Raw genomic sequence first — 18,418 nt, 5'->3', positions numbered from 1 at the left:
CACTCAGGCTGAAAAGCCCATTGTATTTAAAGCTCTGGAAGGAGGGTAGATAGTCAAGGAGGGAAGGAGAAAAGTAATAGAGAAAGAGATAGGAAAGAATAGAGACAGAGATAGAGATAGTTAGTCCAATTTTCCAGATTCTTTGGCAAAACTGTAAATATCCTCCAGTTTTAGAGAACGAATATTATTCATACTCACACCATCGGAACCCAAAATTCATAATCTTGCTCTAGCAAAGGCAGAACACTCACAGAGAAAGTGCTCAGAGCTATCCGCCTCCTCCAAGCAAGACAGGCAGATTGGGTCCTCGATGATTCCAATGGAGTCATTTGCTGACCCCATGGGTTGTGTCCTGTAATGATACCGATCATCAACCGAACGTCTTTCCTTCTTAGTTTTAGTAGAAAGACCTGGTGGTAATAGGCAGATGCAGCTTGTGACATTTTGCATCAGAACAGTAGCTGACGTTGAGTGCAATGCTCAAACCGTCTCCCGACGAAATACCTGACGGTTGCACCGGGGGGATCGGTAGTTTGACGGTAGGAGGTTTAGTTCGGGTTAAAGTCCCTTACTGACGGGGTAAGGCTTTCGATGCTTCCTCCTCATAAAAAAAAAAATATACATGTAACTTTAATTAAAATGACGGCTGAAGGCCTCATAGCCAGTGCTGCGTTTTGATATTTATGTATATTAATAAAATAGTTTTGTTACATAAATTTAATTAAAAAATAAATAAAAAAATAAAAATAAAGAAAATTGAGTATTCGCAGAACTGTATTTTTTCCGCCGAAATCCCACTGTGAGGCATTAGAGTTGTGCTCCAACTTCAAATCCCGTTCGTAATAAAATGAGCCCCAAAATGTAACCTTGCAGCAAATTTATTATTTTATTTAAATTATAAAGTTTCCAAATACTTACAAATGCGAGATCACTATTTAACCAAAGCTATTTTCACAGTTTAGAAAACTTTGCTGCATTCCTTGCATTTCTAATGAACTTAACTGCAAGTCGATTGTCATATTTTCATTTTTATAAATGGCTGCTACTGATTTTGGCAACCAAATTTCAGACTCATAAAACTGCAGCTTTATGAGTTTGTTTGTGTACTTTTGGCAGTAGAAGCAGCAAATAAGTTAGTGGGTGATGCCTTACAGAAAATTAAAAAAAAAAAATAAAAATAAAAGATTACAACGAGAATTTCGCAAGAATGGCAAACAGAATAAAATAATAAAAAAAAAAAATTAAAAAAAAAAATTTTTTAAAGCATTTTTGTACAACCAACTCAAACAGTGATTCAAAATATCTGATATCTGAAACGAAACATCCCTGTAAATATGTACAGCAGCTTTCGAGTCAAAAATTAATGCATTGGAAAAATATGCTTGGCCCCCAATTTGATAAATTGTAGCAAAGTAATTAATTTTATTATACAAAAATATATGTACATATGTAAATACACACACATACCCGTAACTATTCATGTGAATCCATGCACTTCTGCATCGATGAAGTCAATTTATTGTCCAATAAATGTCTATAAAGCATCCTTCAAAAATTTTTCTGCTGTGAAATTGAATTTTCATATTTATTTACATGATTTTCTCTTCCACTTGCATAAACTAAATTGAACGCATAACAAATATGCACACATTCAAACAAGCACACACACACGCATACGTCACTAAGGTAGGCATGTGGAGGTATGTAAAAATGCTGAACTGTAATGTTTCTAGTGAATTTGCAACCAGGACTAGTTACATTTCTTTTTCTTTGCATGCAAGCAGCTGGTAAATTTTACAAGACATTTCTCAAGGAAGTGGCAATTGTCATCCGCAGTTTTCTTTTTTAATACTTTAGAACTAATGTGAAATGGGATAAATGCAATCTAGTAACTTCGGCACACCTTCTGCGTTCGTTCCTAATTTTCCCTCTCAAATTAAACATTTTGCTTTTCGATTAAATTTCAAGGGCCGCTATTAAATGTAAACCACCCCATTAGGAGTCACGTTTTTTCTGCATTTTATTTGACACTTTTCAATTTCAGACTAACTCAGTTTTAACCATGGAAAGATACACAATCGAGCAATGCGATAAAGTTATTCAGGCTTATTTGAAAGAAAAGGTGCACTTCGATAAGCCAGCAACAATTCAAGAGCTAAAGGATGAGATAATTCGGCACTTTAACAGCATAGAAGCTCAATTATGCCTCAGCGCCATCGAAAATTTTGACCATCGGATGGAGGTGTGCCGTCGAGGCCGTGGCGGCCATTTGGCCAATACTTTATTCCATGCGTAATTGAGCTATACCAGTATTATCATAATAAAGAGAAGTGATAATAATTTCCTAAAAAAATTGTATTTTATTCAAAATCAACACCAGCCCTTGAAACTTAATCACCCTTTAATACCTCTTATTACTTTTATTGGGGCAAACATTGGCACACAGAGTTGCCTCAGTCTACCGCAGTGTCTCAAGCGGAGCAATTTTCGCGATCAGCGGGCAGATACCCGTCGACCTTATGCTCCGGGAACGAATGGATGCGTGGGACTCCAGGAAGAAACACATCATCACTAGCATCTCAGAACGGAGAACACTGAACCGAGTGGCAGATGGACGGCGAAAAACATTCCATTAATAGGCAAACGGGTCCAAATGAACTTCGGATAAGTTAACTACTTCTTAACTCAGTTCCTCTCGAGCCACGGATACTTCCAGAGATAGCTATACCGCAAGGGCAAGGTCAAATACTCTAAGTGCATATACTGCGAAGCGCTGAGCAATGACGCTGAATTCAAGTTTTTTAGTTGTAACAGATTGCTCGCGGAATGAGATGCTCTGAGGGAGCAGATTGGCGACATCGCACCGAGCAACATAATCAGCAAAATGCTTGAAGGCGAGGACAGCTGGAACGCAGTAAAGAAATACATCGAGAACGTACTACGAAAAAAAATATTGACCTCGACACAGCGCAACAAAGCGAAGCCGCACAGATAGAGACACAAAAAGACGAGCATATAGCATGAAAGCTTGCTACAAATATGGTGGACGCAGACGTGGGTGAATAGAATTTGTCCTTTATGGATGCCGTTCTGGGCCCTCCTGAAGTTATATAGAAAGCAGTTCCGGGGACGGTGTCTCCCCAGAAGGAGAGGAGGGATCGTTTTAGTGGCCACACCACACGACGTAGTAGACGACGGTCGCTGTAAGTGCGAAGGCATTTTGAACCCTAGCTCATCCACCAAAAAAAAATTCTGGTTAGACATTTGAAGTAGACACTCACGAGTATTTTCGGGGGAATGGGAAAAAATTAATTCCTTCTAGATTGGAACTATTTACACACATACCAGAAGTGTGAACGATGATCTAATTAAGGTATCTTCTCTTTACTAGAAATGGCCCATAAAATCCACGAAATGATATTGAACGAAGCGCGAGTGAAGTAGCATGAACTTGAAGAGGCAAGTCGCTTATCACGTAGATCTATTCTTTCAGTAAATTTAGATTTACATAAACGTTTGGTTATAAGAAAGTTAACTGCGTCTCGCTTGCCTGGTTCCCTAACGATGAATAACAAATGTAATCCTTCGTCATTCAGTAATGCGCAATCGCTGACCGAAGGAGTTTTTGTCGCATTTCCTAACCGTAGACGAAACTTGGAGCTTTTATAACACATCAGACACCAAGAAACGTGAGAAGGCGAAATATCCCAACATAGCTGGTTGTGCGTGGGTTTGGGACCCGCCACGTAAAAATCCCCCCCAATGGAAACAGCAACAAAGCCTCGAAAGCGAACTACCTGTACTGATGACGACCGCTGCAAACGAACTAAGAATAACGATTTGAGGGCATGCGCCGGGAATTTCCGGTCCATTAATCGAGAATGTATCTCTGCCCGGCTGGTTGATGTTCTAGTAAGAGTAAAGGCTGACATGCGATGTACGCGGCAAGGCAAGAAAACCATAGGACCTTGCGACTTCTACTACAGCTGCGATGTTATGGAGCGCAAATTCGGTGTTGGATTTGTTCTTGGAGAGAGACTTCGTCGTCAAGTACTATCGTTAACATCTCGCTAATTTGCGCCCACGCCCCGATGGAAGAGAAGGACGATACGACCAAAGATTTTTTTCGATGAGCACCTGGACCGTTTCTATAAGCGCTTCCTCCGCCACGACATAAAAATCGTGATTGGGGACTTCCACGCCAGGGTGGGCAAGGAAGGAACTTTTGGTCCCACAGTCCGGGTAATGGACAGAGGCTGATCTCCTTCACGAGATTCCAGCATAAGAAAATACACCAAGCTACCTGGCTGTCTCCTAATCGAAAAACGCGAAGCCAGAGCGCTCATGTTGTGATAGATGGAAGACACGCTTCTAGTGTTTTGGGTGTGAGTACGATCCGAGAACCCAACATCGACTCGGATCATTACCTTTTTGCAGCCACACTGGGCACACTCCTCTGTGCAGCAAAAAACGTGCATCTGCCTAAGCAAAGAATGTTCGACATCGAAAAGCTGCAATCACAACAGACAGCCAGAAGATTCGCCACTCGACTCTCACTCCTGCTCTCAGAGAGCACTGCCCAACAAACCGGCATGCACGTGCAATGAATCAACATTTCTCACTCTCTCTCTGTTTCTTTGGATGTCTGTCAGACTTAAAAACTGCTGCAAGCAATCGCAATATTTCATCTTTTTTTAGAGAGATGAAGTGGCTCCACTACATAGAAAGTTAGTGGGGAAACTTAAGTACAAACAAGTAGTGTCACAATGCGACTCTAGGCCTAAGTGCGCGCCTCTAAATCCTCATCGAGAGCAGTCGCACAACAATCACCTAATCTAACCAAATGCAGTCACACTCCGAAGGTGAATTAACGAAGTGGTGACGATGTGTAACTAGTTTTGGATCGCTTACTTATTTCACTAGCTGAAGTTCTCTTTACGGGGTTGAGTAGTTTGCTAGTGAGTTATTGAATATATGAGATATACAACAACAAAAAATTTGAATTTTCTGCATATCATCTTCAGTTGTATGATGTAATAACTTATTGGGCTCAATACAAAACAACCTCTCACCCGTGCGTCCTACTGCGCTGCACAACTTAGTACGAGTAATAAGAAAATGTTGCAGCAACTCATATCAACGCACTTCGCTTTGTATCCACTCGCAACTATTAGAAAACTGATGACGGAAATTGAATTCGGAACCTACGATGGACCTACTCAACCACTACTCACTTGCATCGTAAATACATGCACGCACACACACAAACATATGCACCAGCAAACTTATTCACTTTCGCAAGTGGTTGAGCCGTTGGCATCTCCGCTGTTAGTCTCCTCTTCAGTTGCGGCTGCGAAACTGACTTCTGCACTGGACCAAGCGTAGCGTAGCGAAGTGTAAAAAGCCGTAAAAGAAACTTTCTTTTCCGTCGCAATTCCACTTCCTTAGCTGCATATGTGCCGCCTCTGCCGAGCCGGTAGTGCGGCGTTTTTTGTTGTTTTTTTTTTTACCACCCATATGCTAAGGATTAAAATTACTTTTTCCACTTTCCAACTTTCCTCTACCCCTTGATTGCTTCTATTTGACTTTATGCTCTCTTCATTTCCAACAGCTTTTGCCATACTCGGTAACTGAGAAATAAACTTTTGCTTGGCACGAGCGGCAAAAAAAAACAACAAATTTACGGCAAAAAAACTCAACTCAAGGAACAAATTTCTGACAGCAGTGACAGAGTTGCGAATACATTCGATGAAAATTGTGTCGGCCGATTGCATTAAAAACTAAATAGTGACATGTGTGTATGTATGTATTGTATATATGTATATACCTATATATATATGAGGTTTTCTTCAGGTATACCAGCCATATATGGGCACACATACACATCTGTAACACTGGCAACCTAAAACATTCTTGAGAAGGGAAAATTTGTAAAGAAGAACGCCAAATCTGACTATTTTTCTCGATCGCCTGCTTCAATGTGGTTAGTTGTTGGCAGTAGAGGTTCGAATTGAGTGTTTGTACCGAAAGTAAGTTTTTTAATTTAAAAGTGCAAGTAAGCGAAATTTTTCGTCCTTTTTTTTAAAGCTAACCAAATGGCCCCTTCTAAAATCATAAAACTAAATTTTAAGAGAAAACCGTATTCAACTTAATTTATTTTTTAAAACAAAACCAGGTTTTCAGCAACAATAAAAATCAATTACTAGTTTAAAATGCATAAATTTCTCTCAACCTCATAAAGGATAGTTAAGTTTCAAGGGCCGGTGTTGATTTTGAATAAAATACAATTTTTTTAGAAAATTATTGTCATTTCTCTTTATTATGATAATATTGGTATAGTTCAATGGTCCAAATTTTCAATGACGCTGAGGCATAATTGAGGTTGTATGCCGTTAATGTGCCGAATTATCTCATCCTTTAGCTCTTGAATTGTTGCTGACCTATCGACGTACACCTTTTTTTTTTCAAATAACCCGAAAGAAAAAAGTCCAACGGTGTCAAATCACATGATCTTGGCGGCCAATTGACATCGCCGCGACGTGAGATTATTCGGGCATCAAATTTTTCGCGCAAAAGAGCCATTGTTTCGTTAGCTGTGTGACAAGTGGCACCGTCCTGTTAAAACCACATATCGTCCACATCCATATCTTCCAATCTCGTAGCTATGTTTACCTGTCACTGGACAAAAAGCTAGGGTTAACATTTAACCCCCATTGCAGAAGCTGGGGGGGTGGACCTTTCAGAGAAGGAGACTGTTGAGCACTTTCTCTGTAAATGTCCGGGTTTGGCAGCTAGACGATTAAGGTCACTGGAAGCTGCTTTCTTCGAGGGCCTGGGGCAGTGCGTCAACCTAAATCCCATTAATCTTCCCCATTATATCAACTGCTCTGGCTGGCTGTAGATATCTTGGAGCTCTCATAATGGTATCAAAACAGCGCTTTAGCTACTTAAGGATGGCGAAACTGGCACTCCAACCATTTCACTTACATACCTACCTAAGATTTTTACTTTATTCTGACTTTGAAAGTAGTGTAAGTCCTTTAAAAGTATACTCGTACATTCTTGTTAATTGAAATTAAAAAAATTACAATCTTTATATATAAAAATGAATGTTTGTCTGTATGTCATCAATGAACTCAAAAACTACTAGATCGATTATTATAAAAATTGGTATATATATGTATTTTTCCATGGAGAAGGTTCTTAGAATATGCTCATTTTTGCTACTCGCCTCCAAGTGGCGCTGCAGAGTAGCAACTTCTGCCCCGTTTAACCGATTGTCATAAAAATTAGTTTGTTTTTACACAGAGGAAACGAATTTACCATGTTCATAGATCCAACTGAATTCTTGATCTCGCTTGATTTGCCAGGCATCCCGCACGTTCTTCTTCGAAACATAAATCCACCACGACTTTGCAACGGAACTAGACTCTCAGTCAAGAAAATGATGAACAGTGTTATCGAGGCAACAATTTTGACTGGAAAATTCAAAGGTGAAGATGTACTGTTGCCACGTATCCCAATGACCCCGGCAGATATGCCATTCGAATTTACGTACGTTTACAGTTCCCGGTGCGACTCGCTTTCGCAATGACTATTAACAAAGCACAAGGACAATCGTTACAAGTGCGTGGATTAAATTTGGAGAATCCATGTTTCTCATGCTTGCTCACGTGTCGGAAAACCTTCTGATTTATTCGTCCACGCACCAGATGGAAAAACAAGAAATATTGTGGATCCCACAGCACTTCAATAAACATCGAATTGAAACTAAACTTTGTAATGTCACAACTTTTTCGAAATAAACAAAATCACTAAAATGGCTTAGAATGAATTGAATATTTGTTTACTGATTTTTCTTTAAGGGAGGAGCCTGCTTTAGAGTCTTCAAAAATCGATTTTTTCATGAATTTTTTTGAGAAGGAAGGAAATATGCGATTGAAACGAAACTTTCAGATTTTATTGCTATATATTTCAGCAGTCTTCTCAAATTTTTTCATCTAAATATGTGACATATTATGCCTGGTACAAGCATTTTGCCGAGGCGCCTCGAGTGTGCAAGTGTTGTGCAGCGGGAAAGATGCAGGTTGCAATTTTCATCTCAAACCAAAAACCCAAAAGGTTTTTATTTTGGTATAGTATAGCTTCTAGTTAAATCAAGAAAATTAAACAAAAAGAGAGAAATTCAATAATTTTCGTTAATTAAAAAAAAAATTAATCTTTTTGGAAAAACGAATTCACTTTAGATTGTTTAAAAAGTGAGCTAATCATAGCTTTCTTAAGGTTTTTCGGGTTCAACAATTTTATTCCGAATACAATCAATGTTATCTCATTTCGATAGGACATTTAACTTTTTCCCTATCTTTCCCGCCAATTAGGAAAAATCGCAAAAATAAAAAACCGAGAAATCACACTTCGAGCGATCCGGCCGCTCGTATATCTGCTCGACGCTTGCTCACAATTTCTTCTGTAACTCCGAAAATATTTTGAATTTGCTTCTGAAATTTTGAGGACATATTCTTTGAATAGTTTAGGAAGACATTTAAGTAAAAAAAAAAAACAAATCGATTTGTTGAAGCCTCTCAAGCTGGCTCCCTCCTTAAAGTTATTTTTCTTAAATTTATTATAGTTGTTGACGTAGCAACGCGCGCCGGGTACAGCTTGTACATTATAAATTTAAATCAATTTAATATTTAAAAAATACAAAACTAATGTAAAAACATATATCCATAGTTCTCAAATTAAACAAATGCAAAATTTTAAATATAATATTTCATCCATATAAAATAAAATACACTTACACCTCTTTCACAGAAAATGGCTCATATATTGGAAATAATTAATTCGAGATCTTTAATTTTCTTGCCTACAGACACTCCACAGTGCACAAAGAGCATTTCCACACTTAACCATATAATTATTTTTTATTTAAATACATTTTCTGAATTCACATTTTCTCTTGCCAGGAAACTGGAGATGCTCATATGTACGTAAATATAATATATTTCATGCGTTGCTTTCATATATTTTTTCCATTTCCGTCGGTGAAAATTTTTAATTTTCTTTATTTATCAACCAATCAATCGAGTCATTCAATCTCAGTGCCATTCAACGTCAGCAAATTCAACCTTTCATAGCCATATTTTACACGCTCATACTCTCTCTCTCTTACATAACTATGCAAATATCTATGTAGTATTGATGTGTGAGGGTGTCCAGTGTTTTTTGAGCGAATCTCCATACATCCTTACTCGCATGTTAACACGCACTTGTACATGTGCGTATGTAATTTGCATGGCACACACATTCACACATACATAAGTGCCATGTCCTTCAGTGTCAACATATTACCCTCTCCAATTTCAACAGGGCCAATTTTGCTCCTTCATTGTTGACTTTTACTAAAAAATAACTAAAAAAATATCAAATGCGACAAATTGAAAGGGACAGACTAAGTTTGTCTCATTGAAAATCTCAGATCTTTTGGAGAAATTCAACTATTAAAAGTACAAAGAGGCAATTTCTCGAAATTCTACTTTCACCTTCAGATGCTCTAAACTAAATTTAATTTTTTTTTGAACCAATAGCTGACAGCTTGCGACTGACGATGTACTAAATGCCTGTGCATATATTTGTGCATGTAAGTGCATACCCTGCAGGGAGATCTACTAGTTGTGATCTAGAATACTACCAGTTCACTCTTCAGCTCTACCAGTGTCCTATCCTTTTTCCATGTTAGCGAGTGGAAGCAAGCAATATGAGACAACTGTAACGCTTACTTGGCCGGTTAATCAACCAGCAGAGTAATAGTAGTCTCCTTTCCTCCTTGACTATCTACCCTCTTTCCAAAGCTCTAAATTCAATGGGCTTTTTTAGCCTGAGTGTTTTAGGAGCCTCCAGCCTTTTGGGCTCCTTGGCTTGCCCTATTTAAATTTCAATTTCAATACAGGGTTGCCCATATTCGACGGACCCATCTGGCAACCCTGTATCTTTTGACAGAGACGTCAGTTCGCTTTATGACATACCGCGTTGGAAGCGCCAGTCCAAGCAGATTTTTACCATGGAACAGCACATACTACGCGAGCGCTTCCAAATTGTTGAAATTTACATTCAACAAAAGAAGTCAACTGTGAAAACTCAACGTGCGTATAAAAAATTAAATAATGTGAAAAGTGCGCCTTCTAAGAACACCATTAAACATTTGTACGAAAGGTTTGCGACTGGTTTCTAATTCAAAGAGGCCAAATCAAAATCGACCAAGGCGATCGGGTGAGAATATTGCTCTTGTGCGGGCCAGTGTTGAGACGTCGCCAAGGACATCCCAAAATCGGCGTTCTCAGCAGTTGGGCATTGCTCGGACCACTTTACAACGAATTATCCGCATTGATTTGCATTTATTCCCGTATAAGATTCAATTGACGCAAAGATTGCTGCCTGCGGACAAGCCTCATCGATTGAAATAGGCCCAAAGAGTCATCGAAATCCGTCGGGTCCGTCGAATATGGACAACCCAGTAGTAACCAGCCGATCAAAGATCTGAATGGTGCCTTGCTGACTTCCAATGATGATCAGATCCGTAAATGGAAAGAACACTTTGAACCAATTAGCTTTGAAACGGGAGGCACAACAACCAGCAGCAAAATAACAAAATTTTTTCCTTGTCTAGCGGATGTCAAGGATGCTATGAAGAAGCTGAAGCTCAAAGAAGCAGCTGGCGAAAATGGCATACAGCCAGAACTATTGATCGCCAACCTGAAAATTTTAGCGAAAAAGATAATGGAAAGATACCTACGTCCTGGACAAAAGGCTTCATAGCGAAGCAGCTCAAGAAAGGCGATTTGGGTCAACAAAATTCTAGCTACGATCATATAAAGCAAACTCCTATGCTTCAAACGCTTCTTAAGAGACAAGCAAGCTGGATCACGTCCTCACCGCAGCTGCGTTGACAAAGCCAACACTCTTCGCATCGTAGTAGAACAATCAGTTGAGTGGCGCCTCCCAGTTTACATGCTGTGCGTTGACTGTAACAAAGCATTCGACACAATCAGACAAGACTCAATATGACTGGCGTTGAGTAGAAAGGGAGTTCTCGATTAGATAATCCGCTTCATCAGAGCCCTTTACGAGAACACGGAACTGGCAGTGCTTCACCTCGGCAACATTAGCGGCCTTTTCACTACCAACGCAGGCGTAAGGCAAGGTTGCCGCTATTGCCCCTTCTCTTCGCCATCGTTCGAGATGATGTCATGAGCTAATTGACCTTGCACAAAAGAAGCACTGTATGAAGTTTCACCAGACATCTTGAGGACCTGGACTTCGCCGATGACATCTGCCTCCTCTCTCAAACTCACTGATATGCAAGCGAAGGTGGACAGACTATTTACGCTGGCACGCACTGTCGAACTGGGAGTCAACATAGTCAAAGTGAAGAGCAAAACATATAATGGTTTATAATGGGTGCTCTGTGGAATTTGTCGAAAGCTTCTGCTACCTCGCCTGCATTATCACGAAGCAGATGAAGATATCAACTGCAGGCTAAACAAAGCCAGTGCGGCGTTCGGGTGAGTGCATACAGTATGGGTGAGTTCGCAAATCTCCAGGCGTTCTAAACTGCGAATATTCAGCTCATGTGTGAAGTCAGTATTGTTATACGGAAGTGAAACATAGCTGGTCTCTAACATCATCACACAGAGGTTATAATCTTTAGTCAGCAAATGCCTCCGCATCATCTGTAGAATATTCTGGCTGAACACCATCAGCAACGACGATCTGTGGAGATCAACGAATGAGAAACCTACACAAATCAAACGCAGAAAGTGGCGATGGATAGGTCACACGCTTATAAAACCACCCAATAGCATCACAAGAATGGCCCTGGACTGGAGCCCGTAAGAGAGCGGGGGTCGCAGTTGGCTAAAGAATACTTGGTCAAGGTCGATGTTGCGCGAACTAACAGTTGCCGACATCTCATGGGACGGTGCAAAAGCAACAGCACAGAACCATGTAGGATGGAAGAGTCTTGTCGAGGTCATATGCTCCTTAGCGGAGTGAATAAGAAAAAAATATATAAAAATACGATTTTAAGATGTTTGCTGATAGAATGCTGAATCAGCCTCAAATTGCTCAAATTTATCAGATCATACTTTACACTACGCATTTTTTTTGCGATCGAAGGTAGAACACAACATCATCGTGTGGTTTTTGTCACCAAGTTTTCATTTACCTCTACTAACCTGCTGTAGAGTTCAGAGGAAAACAAATATTAATCGACCCTGACGAAGTAATTGTTCTGTAATAATTTTCTTGTACTGCCAGCGCCGACATTACCGAAATGCAATAATAATTTCTTTTAACGAATAAATTCCATATAAATATAAATTAGATTAGGTTAGCCTGGTTGACCTTAAGCCACACATAGACCTTTTGGTCCTTAGCGATACCAGAGAGAGGCCGACCTCTATGAATGCTGAAAGTAGACATCATGTAGGATGTCAGCGCTTTTGGCGAATCTAAGTAAAGCTGGGAGCTCCGCTTTTGAGACCTCCTCCTTTGAGACGCTCAAACCTTGGGGCTCCAGGACATTTTAAACGCGTTTTTAATAATGCCGGACAAACGCACAGAAGGTGTTCTAAAGTCTCCTCAACATACTCTCTGCATTTCCTGCATTTGTCCGTGTTAGCAATCCCAATCTTGTACGCATGTGCAGCCAGTAGACTATGACCTGTTAGCATACCTATGATAGTTCTGCAGTCATTTCGCGAGAGCGTAAGTACAAATTGAGTTAGTTTTTTGTCGTTAGTTCTACACGTAACTTTTGCTGTTTTGCATGTGGTCAGATTAGTCCACCTAGCTTCCACTCGCCTTTTCATGTAGTCGTCCATTTCATTGCATATTGTATTTAGCGGTTTTGGTATGTCGTTCTCTTGTTCAAGAGGTAGTCTTTTTTGCTATCTCATCTACTATTTCGTTTCCCATAATGGCTTTGTGACCAGGTACCCAATCGATATGCAACCTTCTGTTTGCGGCTAGCCTTTCTATGGCCTCCCTGCTCCGTTCAACATTTTTGGACTTAATACAATATGAGTTTATTGCTTTTAATGCTGCTTGACTGTCCACGTATACATTTAATTGTTTCTTGTTCTTGTGTAGACTAGCTCCGCGGCTTTCCCCACAGCAAAAACTTCGGCTTGGAAAATACTGCTGTGGTCTGGCAGCTTAATAGGCTGCCCAATCCCTAGTTTTGAGCAGTAAAACCCCGCTCCTACTCCGTCTAAAGTTTTAGAGCCGTCTGTATAGATGTGAAAAGTTCTATGGCCAGGCTTCATGCCTTTGTGCCATCGCTCCTCTTAAATTATAGTACGAAACCTTCTCTCCCTACTAAAGTATGGAGTCATGTAGTCTGTGCAACCTGAGCTCCACTTCCCTATTGAGCTGTGTAAGAAGGTTCTACAGGTGAATACTCCAGCAGCCATTAACCACCTGCGGCTTTCGCTGCCAGATTTTCCGCCATAAGGTCAATAGGTGGCATGCTGAGTATCATTTCCAGCGCCACCGTTGGAGTGGTTTTCATCGCTGCTGTTATTCACAGCGCAGCGAATCGCTGAATCCTTTCCAGGGGCATTAAGTATGTGAGTTTTCTTGTCGCAGTCCACCATACTAAGACCCCATACAGCAATATCGGCCTAACGAATGCCGTGTAGCACCAATGCATCAGAGAGGGTGATAGACCCCAAGCTTTCTTTTACATGCGTACAGCGCATTACTGGCCTTTTTCACCCTTTCCTCAACATTGTGCTTTCACAGCAATTTACTGTCTAGTATTACTCCGAGGTACCTTGCATGATCATTGAGAAGTAGTTCGTTGTTGCCAGCTTGAAGGTTCCACGCCGGGACCTTGTATTTTCTGGTAAAAACGCGCCCATAGATGAATTTTAAACTTTCTTATAAAAAGAAACATCTTATTTCCAGGCAATTTGATCAAATTGATCATTTCCATCCTAGTAGTACTTTTTTAGTCAAAGACGCACTGGTATAGTTTCTTTTATTTTGTGTCCTCAAAATTTCAGAAGCAAATTCAAAATATTTTCGGAGTTACGAGCGGCCGGATCGCTCGATTTGTGATTTCTCGGTTTTTTATTTTTGCGATTTTTCCTAATTGGCGGAATTAAATTCTCTTCTAGTTGAACCTAAAAAACCTTAAGAAAGCTATGATTAACCTACTTTTTAAACAATCTAAAGTGAATTTGTTTTTCCAAAAAAATTAATTTTTTTTTTAATTAGCGAAAATTGTTGAATTTCTCACTTTTTGTTTAATTTTCTTGGTTTAACTAGAAGCTATACTATACCAAAATAAAAAATTTTTGGGATTTTTGGTTTCAGATGAAAATTGCGACCTGCATCTTTCCCGCCACACGACACATGCGCACTCGAGGCGCCTCGGCAAAATGCTTGTACCAGGCATAATATGTCACATATTTAAATGAAAAAATTTGAGAAGACTGTTGAAATATATAACAATAAAACCTGAAAGTTTCGTTTCAATCGAAGATTTCTTTCCTTTCCAAAAAAAATCCACGAAAAAATCGATTTTTTGAAGCCTCTAAAGCAGGCTCCCCCCTTAAATGAATGTGAATGTAGTACATAGTTTAGCTTTTCCGGCAGGGCATCTACGTATGTATGTACGTATTTGCGTTTGAATATTTTCAACTTTGCGTAATTTCATATCCGCACTGACCATTCCATACAAAATATACTGCATAGCTGCCAGGTTTGACAGTTTGCTTTGTGACATTCGACTTTTGGATTAGAATCTTGGTTCATTGCAACAACAAACTATTGTATATGCGAGTGTGTTTAAACAAGTATTTGGAATGGTGTGCGTGTATGTGAAAACACAAATATTTTGTCAGAAATCCGGTGGTGAGGTGAAGTGAAACTAAAGCAAATAAAGTGAAATTTTAAAAGTAAAATAAATTCCCTCGCTTCCCTCTGCATAATTTTCGGTTTCTTAAGTAAAGGAGGGGGTGGCCTATCTAGACTATTAAAGTAATCGAGATGGCTTGAAGGCATTGGGGAATGTGAGAAAGAAAGTCAGAGAGAGACAGAGAGAGAGAGAGAGAACGAGCGTTTGGGCAAGCTGCTGCGTGTTTTTGTGTGACTGTTTATTCTGATGAAAATGCATTCGAACGGTTTCCATCACTGCACCTCAAAGGATATTAAACTTTGACGCGTAGGTTTTGCTGCCTTTGTTGTTGTTATTTTAGTTGAAATTCTTTCACCAACTGTTTTTTTTTTTTTTGTGCCTTCTCTTTTACTTTATGGAATTGCATTAGCTTATTCGTAGTTGGTGTGGACAGCTGGTTGCGGTGGCGGTTGCGGTTGCGGTTAGAGTTACCAGCTGTATGCAAATCGATTAACTACGAAAAGTAAACAGTTTTTAAAGTGAAATTAGTATGTGGTGATAGTTTTAAACAATATCAATTTGTAATGGAAGTTTGTACGTATTTGTATATATTTTGCTATGCGATTTGGTATCAAATTCTGAGAAAGAATTTAGGAGAGATAAGAATTTTATTTAGGAGTAGTAATTCATCATATTCATGCATACATACATATATATAGTTGGCGCGTATACCGTTTGTTGAACGTTTGGTCAAGCTTCTTCTGCCATTTGTGGTATGCGTCTTGATATTTTTCATAAATGGAGGGATCTACCGAACGGCAGACGGTGTTATACGAGGAGTTTTTTCGTGGCACGAATACATGCGGAGGTTCGCCATTGTTTACCGAGTGGCGATCACCATTAAAAAAACACGTTTCCTATCAAATGGATATTTCGTATTTGGGTTTCAAATCCAGACACCACCGAATGCTAGTCACGCACTAAGCCATTCGGTTACGGCGGCCGCAGAAAGCCATTAAAGAGTAGACAATTTTTGTTGAGAGTTGCCAAAAACAACGGTCGTCTACAATAAAATACAAGGATAGTAACTTAAACCTATTTGGGGTCAGCCTAACACATACAAACAAACAAGTTAAGAGGTCAATAAGGCATAGAGGAACAGTTCACTAGACTTAAAGGAGCAAAAAAGTGTTCGGCAAAGCTGTCATGCGTTTCAGTACTCTATCTCTCTCTCTCTCTTTGTCTTGTCATATTTGGGGTCGGCCCTCCTTGCCCTCATGCGCGAGGCTCTTCTGTTCTGCATCGTCAGGTCGTACTCTAACTCGTGTTTGCTCGTGTTTGCTCAGTTATGTTCATGGGGAGATGTGTTCTCCGTCTCTACGCATTACACCTTTCCCTCAATCGTTAATGGAATTTTCTTGCCACATAAGACGCCAGACAGGCTGTGCCACTTTCGCCGCATTAACTCTGTGTGTCACATCTTCGTCTATGTTTTGTCATTGTCGCTCAAGATCGATCCTAGGCACTTGAAACTTGTTGTTACTGTTATTGAAAGCGGTCGCCCCTGGCAGGCAATGGCGCCCCTCCGAATTATATTTATTTTTTTTTATATTTTTGAAGTGAAAACTTCTTTAGAATCGTTGGGAGTGATTTGAGGAAAAGTGAAACGAAAAAAGCGACCAACTTGGCTACGAAGCGTTATATTATATGTTGATATAAAAGTAGCGACGAAATAAATAAAAATAACTTTTATTTTTTCTTGTGATTTGAACCAAGGATTTTGGATCGGAAGCTCACATTGCTAGTCGCTCGGCTACCGCGCCATGCTGTCGTCGCTGGCCTAAAAGTTATTTAGTTACGAAGCGTTATATTATATGTTGATATAAATAATTTTTGTGAGCGTGGAATTCTCAAAAGTTTTATTAGGTTTATTATTTAAAATGTATTGACTAGGTAGTGTGGTTATCAGCTTAACATCTGATAGATCCTCCATCGGAGGACAACAAATGTTAAACTGATTTTTGGAAATGGGCGGAGTGTTTTAGGGGCTTGCTCCTTCTCTGCCACGGGTTGACCCGGTATTGCAGTACCGCCGGGATTTCGGCTTTGAATAAATACAAGAAAAAATATACTAATACATTTAGCTTTGGTGGGAAGAGCCATAAATTTTTATATGAATACATGTAGACGAAAATGAAATTTTTTTTTTTTGAAATTTGCATTGTAAGACATTTCTGATTATTTATTGAAAACAGTTTTTTGGCTTTTCTATTTTTGGTTTAGATACTGAAAGTCAGTTTAAGTGAATCGGTATAAATATTTCGTACATTAATTTTTGAAGTGAAAACTTCTTTAGAATCGTTGGGAGTGATTTGGGAAAAAGTGAAACGAATTACATATAAACGTAGCGACGAACTAAATAACTTTTAGGCCAACACCGACAGTATGGCGCGATTGCCGAGCGGCTAGCAATGTGAGCTTCCGATCCAAAATTCTTGGTTCGAATCGCAAGAAATAAAATTTTTTTTTTTTTTGAAATTTGCATTGTAGGACATTTCTGATTATTTATTGAAAACAGTTTTTTGGATTTCAGCCTTGAATAAATACAAGAAAAAATATACTAATACATTTAGCTTTGGTGGGAAGAGACATAAATTTTTATATGAATACAAGTAGACGAAAATGGAAGAAATTTGTAAGTCTGTTTCTTCGGTCCGTTTGGGTATTTTTTTTGACAACATCGAAACCAAAGCATTTGTATCATATTTTATCTATCATAAGCCACTCGTATCATTTGTTGAAATTGAAAACATTGAGGATGAATAATGATAAAATGAAGAAAATAAAATATGAACTTTAGAGCAATATTATAATGAACCTATAATTATCCCGCTCCTAATGCTGCTTTCGTCTTATTCTCTCTCAGTTTGTTTTACGGAAGGTTTCACTTCTATCAAGTCTAACCGTTAGACTGGTATTTTTTTTTTTTAATTGGATTCCAGCGAGGTTAGTCAAAATAACTGAAAAGTATGGAAATCACGTTGGAAAATTAAAAGGAGACAAAAACTAAAACCGAAACAAAATAGAGGAGCCGAACTGCGGTTTAAAAATGAGATTGAGATGCTAACAGGAAAGAAAAAATCTACAGGTTTGAGAAGAATCAAGTTCCGGGGTAGGCAGGTACGTGAAATGGTTGAAGTGCCAGTCTGGCACTCCTTACGTAGCACTAAAACGTCGTTTTGATACCACTATGAGACCTCCAACAGGCTTATATCTACAGCCAGCCAGAGCTGTTGATATAATGAAGAAGACTGATGGGATGTAGGTTGACGCACTGCCCGCAGGCTGTCGAGGAAAGGAGCACTTAGTGATCTCAATCGCCTAGCTGCCAAGCCCGGACATTAACAGAGAAATTGCTCAACAGTTTTCTTCCCTGAAAGGTCCCCACAGCTTCTGCAACGGGGGTTAAATGGTAACCCTAGCTTTTCCGCGAGTGTGTCGATTGAATGTCGAGGA

The 18,418-nt window shown here is 39.4% G+C and overlaps 1 pseudogene; it reads left to right on the top strand.

Annotated features, from left to right (window-relative positions):
• The first annotated feature begins 16,832 nt into the window (after nucleotides 1–16,832).
• Nucleotides 16,833–17,016, top strand: LOC129246530 (U2 spliceosomal RNA; annotated as a pseudogene).
• The last annotated feature ends 1,402 nt before the right edge of the window (nucleotides 17,017–18,418 follow it).

Source organism: Anastrepha obliqua, chromosome 4 (assembly GCF_027943255.1).
Source record: "Anastrepha obliqua isolate idAnaObli1 chromosome 4, idAnaObli1_1.0, whole genome shotgun sequence".
Lineage (NCBI taxonomy): Eukaryota > Metazoa > Arthropoda > Insecta > Diptera > Tephritidae > Anastrepha > Anastrepha obliqua.
This window is presented reverse-complemented; position numbering and strand designations above follow the sequence as displayed.